Source organism: Mesoplodon bidens (genome assembly GCF_964165515.1).
Source record: "Mesoplodon bidens genome assembly, chromosome: 6".
Lineage (NCBI taxonomy): Eukaryota > Metazoa > Chordata > Mammalia > Artiodactyla > Ziphiidae > Mesoplodon > Mesoplodon bidens.
The window spans coordinates 103,884,821-103,893,239 of NC_138162.1; positions in this window are offsets into that span (position 1 = coordinate 103,884,821).

An 8,419-nucleotide genomic window follows, 5' to 3' on the forward strand; every position below is an offset into this window, starting at 1 on the left:
CATAATTTCAGGCAATTCCCTGGCAGTCCAGTGGTTAGGACTCTAGGCTTTCACTGCTGAGGGCCCAGGTTCAGTCCCTGGTCGGGGAACTAGGATCCCACAAGCCGTGTGGCACGGTTCAAAACAAAACATAATTTCATTAGAAGAATGAGGGTTTAGCCCATCTATCTCTGTTTTCCTATGCCCTGCTAACAGTTCCCAATTTGTTTATGACAGAGATCAAAGCACTTTGGAGATTGGAATCTGGTGGCTAGACTGCTCTGTTAACAAAAAAGATAGGAAGGATGTTGGGAAGGAGATAAAAGATCTCTTATTGGGTTGTGAGTAAAATCTTTGAAAGAGGAGAGAAAGAGTCTCCAGTCGCTGTCTTTACTGATCATCATTTCTTTATAATCAAAGAGGAATTCATCACCTGGATATCCTCATACTCCTCCCTCCCCCAATCCCAATAGGGAGAGGGCCGCTGTTTTGGAAGTCTCACCTAATGTGACAGTCAGTTCACAGGACAGGTTTGATAGATGGGAGTCCCTGATTCCTTTCTCTTTTCCATTGAGGCTATTGTTATACATACACAGTCCACAGGTAGAAACCGTGGGCTTCAATTTTAAGGGCTTCAATCAGCAGGCAAGTAGTGAAATAGTTACTACAAATCCTTATAAGCAAAAAGTAGTATTAGAAAAAAAAAAAAAGACAATTACTTAGGAAGGTCTTCATTTTCTTCCCAAAATGAAGTAGTACGATTAAGCAATTTTCCTTGACAGAGCCGTGCGAAAAGGTGTATTTTACAGGTAACTCTTGAGCTGTTGAAGGTTCAGCCAGAGTAGAGAGTTAAGTGGTCACGATTCAAGAAAATGGGAGGGGGTTTAAAAGAGCATAGCAGCAGCTCTGGAAGGAAGTTAAGTTTGAAGATCCTGTTGAATTCTAAAGGTTAAGGCATTTCTTATGTTCTGTAGAAAGCTGGGGTGTGTATTTCAGCACTTTAGAAAGTTGTGTGGTGAGTGTGTCTGTCTGGTACAAGTAGCTTTTTTTTTTTTTTTTTTGGCTGCGTTGGGTCTTGGTTGCTGCACGCGGGCTTTCTCTAGTTGCGGTGAGTGGGGACTACTCTTTGTTGCTGTGCGCAGGCTTCTCATTGAGGTGGCTTCTCTTGTTGTGGAGCATGGCCTCTAGGCACGCGGGCTTCAGTAGTTGTGGCTCATAGGCTCTAGAGCGCAGGCTCGGTAGTTGTGGCTCACGGGCTTAGTTGCTCTGCAGCATGTGGGATATTCCCAGACCAGGGCTCAAACGTGTGTCCCCTGTATTGGCAGGCAGGTTCGTAACCACTGCACCACCAGGGAAGTCCTACAAGTAGCTTCTTAAAGCCAGACCGGCATTTGTACCTGTGATTCAAGACAGTTTAGAAGGCGTAAACCGGGGCTTTCCTGGTGGCGCAGTGGTTAAAAATCCACCTGCCAATGCAGGGGACACGTGTTTGAGCCCTGGTCCGGGAAGATCCCACGTATCGCAGAGCAACTAAGCCCGTGCGCCACAGCTACCGAGCCTGCACTCTAGAGCCCATGAGCCACAACTACTGAGCCCACGTGCCACAACTACTGAAGCCTGCACACCTAGAGCCCGTGCTCTGCAACAAGAGAAGCCACCGCAATGAGAGAAGCCCGCGCACCACAATGAAGAGTAGCCCCCGCTCTCTGCAACTAGAGAAAGCCCGTGCGCAGCAACGAAGACCCAACGCAGCCAAAAATAAATATTTAAAATAGGTAAATTTTTTTTCAAAGGTATAAATAAATAAATAAATAAATAATAGAAGGCGTGAACCTTAGGAATATATTGATATAACAACACTTGTTCTTCCCTTTAGACTTCATTGGAGGGTTTTAACATATTTTTTAATGTTTTAATCTGAACAGTAGCTCCCAAGATGGCTGGTGGCCTGCCCCGAGTTTGCCATAAAACTACCTGGGGCCTGATAGTCTGACTGGGGCCATCATTTCAAACAAACATTTTGACTGCTGTCGGCGCTCTGTGGTGTTGCTGTTTTCAAAGCCTCTTCTGTTTTTACTAAATCTTCCCCCGAATGTTCTAAAGATACTAAAAATACTTTTCTCTTGTTCTCCTTCACTTAAAAGTCCACAAAGACCTTATTCAACTTCTCTCATGAGGGTGGGGGGGACGCATCAGAGGGCTCCTTTGTAAACTTTTCTGAAATACCAGTTTAGAAATGACACTTCCCGAAGACCAGTTTTCCCAATTTTGTTTACATCCACGTCATATGAAGTTACAAATTGATCAGATGACAGTTCTTGTTAATAAAAATTTTAGAACTCATCTAATACAAGTTCAAAACATACATCTTTTTTTAATCTCTGTGTTCTGAATATTTAGAGAAAAAGTAAAAGAATAAGCTGCGTGTGTGTGCGTGCGTGTGTGTGTGTGTGTGTGTGTGAGAGAGAGAGAGAGAGAGAGAGATGGAATGCTAAAACAAAAGCAGCCTGTTTTCTTTAAAACCTCAAGGTAACACTTAGGTTATGGGTACAGACATTGCTGATTCACTGGCCTTTTTTGACTAGATATTGACCAGCAAAGTGAAAATGGCTTATGGATGGGTATGATGTGGCTTCTTGCCTAGGGATAGAAGAATCAGACTCTCCAGGAATATCAGTATTTTTCATACCCTTTCATCTATATTTACATTGCCTTTTCTGTTCCTACAGAACATTTGCAGTTCCATGAATCAAGTTTTTCTCAATAGCAAAGATTTGCTTTCTTATCCTGATAACAGGATAACTGACTTCGTGACACTATTCAAAATAGGAAAAGGAAAGCTCTTAATAGTTTTGTAAACACATTATTATTACTTAATGTCATTATGGAGCAAGGGTGGGATTTCTTCAAATTGGATAACTTGGGACCTTGGCATTGTCCCTTAGATCCTCTTCTGAGTAATTTTAAAACACAGAGTTTGGGACTTCCCTGGTGGTCCAGTGGTTAAGACTCCACACTTCCAACACAGGGGACGTGGGTTCGATCCCTGGTCGGGGAACTAAGATCCCACATGCCTTGGGGTGCGGCCAAAAGATTAAAAAACAAAACAAAACAAAAAACAAAGTTTGAGGCAGCTGCTCTCTGTAAGAAAAATATTGCAAACCATGCCTACATGAGATACAGCCAGACTTACTGCTCATGGACATTACTCAATAGTCCCTCTAGCCTCTTGGAGTAAGTAAGGCTGAAATCTGTTCCCTCTACCCTCCCTTGTTTTATGTAAATATTGTAGCTGATCTCCAGAAGTTTTGACTGTCCCATATCTGTAAGTATAAAACTCAAGCTCTTGAGAGTTACGTTCATCCTGACCAATCTGGGTGACCAGTCAGTTAAAATGGTTTAGGAAGAGCTTGTACCAGATTGACTGATTCATAGTTTTTCTTTGTATTAATTTTCAGGTTTTTTCCTCCAGTTTTTGTATTGAAAATTACTTTCGTACCCAGAAAGACTTGTTGAGATATCATTCTAGGATCTCCGATATTTATTATAGTTGTTATAGTAACAGTGGAACCCAAGTGTTTTTCAAAGCATTATTCAGCTTTCCCTACCCTGGGAGAAAAGACTTCTGAGGGAGCGTGAACCCAGAGCCCCAGTTGTGGGAATGAGGCTCCAATTTCCTAAATCACTTGTGGTTATAAACATGGATACCACCTTGTCTGGCACCCAGGTCCGTATCTTTTCTGAAATCTGCTATAGCGGAGAGTAAAGGGTAGTCTAGGGAGCCCAGCAATAGCTGGAGGAGGGTTTGGATTACCTGGAGGGCACCTCCGAAGCATTGTAATGCCACGGTCCCTCTTCAGCACTGCTGTGATCAAACACTCAAAGGAAAGCCATAAGAAAGGGCAGACGTGCACAGAGCAAGAAAGTTGTGTAGTCGAAAAACGGGGTTGTTACTCTTATCTTGAGTCCAGCAGAGAACTGTATTCACAGTAGAGCTTTGTGCCACTGATAGAGTGTGAAAGAGGAAACCTATATTACTTTGAGACTTGTGACCTGACCTGCCTATGTCTAGCCAGCCAAAGTGAATGGGGTCAGGGTAGACTGCCTTCATCTGTGCAGTCACAAAGGTAAAGATGATACTGGAGACTATGTTCCCTCCCGGGAGGCCGTGGCCTCACGCCCCATCAACCTTGGCAAGACTTGCTAAATAACACCTTTGTCCAAGACGGGGTTATGCATCCTCTCGTCTTCTATACCCTCATGACAAGCCGAGGTGGTTTAAGATCAAGAAGTGAGGACGTGGATGTGGATCATCCCTCTGAGCAGCTCTAAAGGAGGGCCATGTATACTGCCTTCCTGTAAGTTCTTGCCCAAATTCCCTTCACTCCCTTAACATAGCTGTCTCCAAATAACGTGTGTGTGTGTGTGTGTGTGTGTGTGTGTGTTCACGTTAAAGTGAAGTGCATGTAGTAAGAAGGAGCTCTACTGTACATTTTGATTTGTGGCAATAAAGATGTGGGTTTTGTCTGTCAAAGAAACTTTTTGAAGATACCATCATGAATGCCCCACTTTTCCTTTCTCAGTGCGCTGTGACCAATAGCTCTGTTTCCTAATAGAAATGTCAGCAGGCATTTTCCAAGAAAGGATCCTGGTTTTGCTTCCTAAATGAGGGGGTCAGACACATGAGACTAGCTAGTGGTGTAACTTTTTTAAGGCTTTTCTGAATGATGAATTATTTGCTTGTGCTTAGAGGTTACTGGCTCTTTCTTGCTTTCAGTTATGTTAAGGCAAATGGTGGAAATGTTATTTATTGGCAGAAATCATAAGTCTTTGTTGTGAACAAGAAATTAATTTGTTAAAACTTTCTTACTGTATGTTGGAAGTCATCTTGAAAAAAAGAAGAAATTAAATGATAACTTTATTGGCTCCCTGTGTCTTTATTTCCTTGATTTCCTTGTGGAGCACACTTGTATTTGGCTCTTACCCATTCAGTAATTCCAGAAGTCAAGGGAAAGCCTGATGTTTGATGTCTGGTCTGGTCTCTGACAATGCCAAGGCATTCTCCCCTCAAGGAAAGGAATCCCATCACAATAAAAGGAACCTCTTTTCTTCACCTCTTCAGCTCCCTCGTTTTCAATCTGCTTTGCTGGCTGTGGTGGTGGTTCTATTTCTCCCACTCAGAACCCGTTCCCTTGCCCTGGCCTCGTTCCTGGCACTTTGCCCACCACGAAATCACGCTCATGTCCCAGCTCCTTCTGTGGTTTCTCCGGCAGAGGCCGCTAATTGAAGAAAACGAAGAAAGACATCCCAGAAAATGTACAGTCTTTACAAAAGATAAAAATAATTTTTATTATAGCAATTTAATAACTCTGCACATGGTCCTAATTATAGACACAGATAAATTCCATCTTGGGAGAAGTTGAAGAAGAAGAAGCCAGAGAGGAATTGAATGTGGAGTTGAACCCCCCAAGAGAGGAAGTGTCAGACCAGCCTTGATTCCTCTGGAAAGTAGAAATACCATGAGGTGCTGTGGACTCACAAGGAAAAATAACTCTCTGGGCAGGTGGGGGTTAGGGGATAGGTTCTTTAGAGAGGAAAATGCATCAGTGGGCGGATTCTATGAGCTATGGCAGTAGAGGCAGAAAGTCTAAATCAGGACCAGCCAGGCCTAAGTAAGGCAATTTCACCATTGGTACAGACACACCAAGGGCCACATACGGGCTCGAAAACGAGCCCAGATTTCTCATTCCAAATGGTTAAGTGTGCATTTGGGGATCTTTGTTTATCCCAATAGCATCCTAACTTAGCAATGTCCTTATACCTCAGCTAAAGCTTCAGTAAAACGAGGTCATATTTGCCCTTTTTTCAGAGTTGTGAAAAAAAAAAAATTTAAGCCTGGAAATTAAGATCTCAAATGCAAATTCATATTTACCTCTCACTACATCTAGACCCAATCCCTACTTTCTTGCCTGCTATGTGTAATCGCCTGGTCGTTTTGTTTTTTTAGTCACAACTTTAAGGTTTTAGAAAGTTGGTTCAGTTTTGATACAGTGGATTAATGATGGTAAATTATCCTTTTTAACGTTGCTGCAGCTCAGGAGAAGGTTCATTTTAGAATTCAAGGAGGTGGGAAGACAAGGTCATTCTTTGTTTGGAGGCCAGACCTCGTGGTGTCCACTGGCCAGCCAATCAACCCGTCTTATCTTCCTTATCTCAGTTTACCTGCTAGGAAAGGGTGATGCAGACCTAGTTTCCCAGCTCTTGGTCTGTGTGCCCTTCTTTGTGGCTGAGTTAACTTGGCTGGGTTTCCGTCTGAGGTCATCGCTTATTTACCTTTCCCTTATAAAATCCGCTTTCTGAAGAGCTGACAACCACTTGCTTGCTCTTTCTCTCCTGAGAACTAAAGGAGGTTCGTCTAGCTCAGTTCTTCTCAAAGACACTCCATCTGCACATTGTGCCTGTTTGCTCATCTATAGAAGGAGGGAGAGAGAGAACCGTCGTTGCTGTGATGTCAGTGTAAAGGCCTCCTTGAAGACAGACTAGATAATCGGACGGAGGCTGAGTTCTCTCCCAGCCTTCGGGGTTTGGATGTGGCTGACTGAGAACCTTGGATAGACTACTCTTACGTCATGTGTACGCTATGGAAAGACCTGTGCCAGGCAGGCCTGAAGGCCTCATTCTCTATCCCATGGGGATCCACTCACCCTGGCTGCCAGGCTCCAACACTGACTATCCATGACCTGCAGTGGTATTTTTTCACTCACGGAGATCCCTTGCTTTACAGCAACTATACCAAAACACTTGGGTTAGGCCATGCCATTGTCAGCTTCAGAGGGTCTTCCAAGACCCACAGTGGGTCACTCGTGTTCCCCTTCTGTTGCTCCTGTTCCCATGAATGTTTGGCCTGATGAGGACCTTGGGTAGAACTTGGCTGGCAACATTAGCAAGAGCTGGAGTCAGGAGTGGACCCAGGAGAGAGGGATGGAGCCCCGGGGATGAAACAGTCCAGATCTGTACTCAGGTCTCCGATGTGACTTGGTTTCCGTTCCTCACTAATGGGTCACTGTGGTCCTTCCCCTGTAGAGAAGTCCAAAATCCTCAAAAGGCACAGTGCTTTCTTTGCTAATCCATTCGGGTCTGCTTTGCTCAGTATCCCTGGTGGGAAGAAAACGCTCTTCTGAGAGCACAAATTAAACACCTGCTCACAGCCTGACTAAAGAATATACGAGAGTTCGTTCATTCCTGTGGAGCAGAAAAGAAGGAATAGCAGATGCTCTTCCTTTGTCTAACGTGGGGGGACTCAGGCACAGAGCCCGGGAGCCACTTGGCTGCTCAGGGTCGATCTGAGTGTGACATTCGAACGCCAGACCCCCAGCACCAGACACAGACACTCCTCAAGAATGGAGAGTTCAGGTTTACGTCTTCCGGGATCCCTGGCTTCCTTTTTCCCATTGGAGAAATGAACCTGAATTCTCTGCTCACTTAAATAAAAAGCTACCTAAGCCATTCATCCTTCCTCCTGGTGACGGAGGCTGGTGTTCGGAGCGACCCGCATTCCTGTATGAACAGCCAACCCTCTTCTCCCCCTCCGTGTGAAGAGCCACCACATCTATTGGTAGTCTCTTGGCTAATCATCCTGTAGTGTGGTGGGCGTGGACGGACCCGAGTTGACACGGGGGCCACTGGGGGATAATCCGTGGAACAAAAGGTGGTGGCCTCAAGGAGCAGGGTGAGGGTAGGGCCCCTGCGACCAGGATCAGATAGCTAGAAAAAAACACAGCGGTTATGTAACAGTGTTTACTATGGCTCAGGTGGCCCTGAGAAGGCAGAGGCAGTCCCCTGACAAAAGACCGTGCCAGAGATGGGGAAGACTCCCAGGGACAGAGGTCCCTGTCAGACGATAAGCGAGTTGGCCGGAGGAGATAGTGCATTGGGATGAAAGGAATCTGCTCTGTTGTTGACAACAGCTAGGTCACCTAGCACGGCCTTCCCTATCCTCAGCTTCTCCCTAAGCCATGCCAGCTCTCTGCCTGGTCAGGCCAGCAGCAAGCAGAGCTGAGGCTGGGGGGGAGGAGCAGAGAAATCAGACAGCTGGTTTTTTGGCTGAATCTCTGGATTTCACTAGTCTTCTTCCTTTAATCTCCCACTTTTCAAAGAGGAGGGATTCTTCTCCCTAAACATGGGCAGAAAAGGAGTCGTCGGTCCAGGTCCCTTAGGCTCTGTGCTCCCACCAATCTCTCATCCTGTCTCCTGTGAGGCTGTGTGTTGGAGGGAGATCCTGTTAGAGCTCCTCCTTGGTCCGGGCACACGGCCTGTGACTCTTGAGAGGGAGAGTTATTTCCAGTGGTGCCAGGGCAAAGCAGGTTCTGACCTGAGAGAGAAGGTGATAAGCCCAGCAGGGCCCAAGCGGACAGGAAGAAGTCAAAGCAGCTTAGGAGGA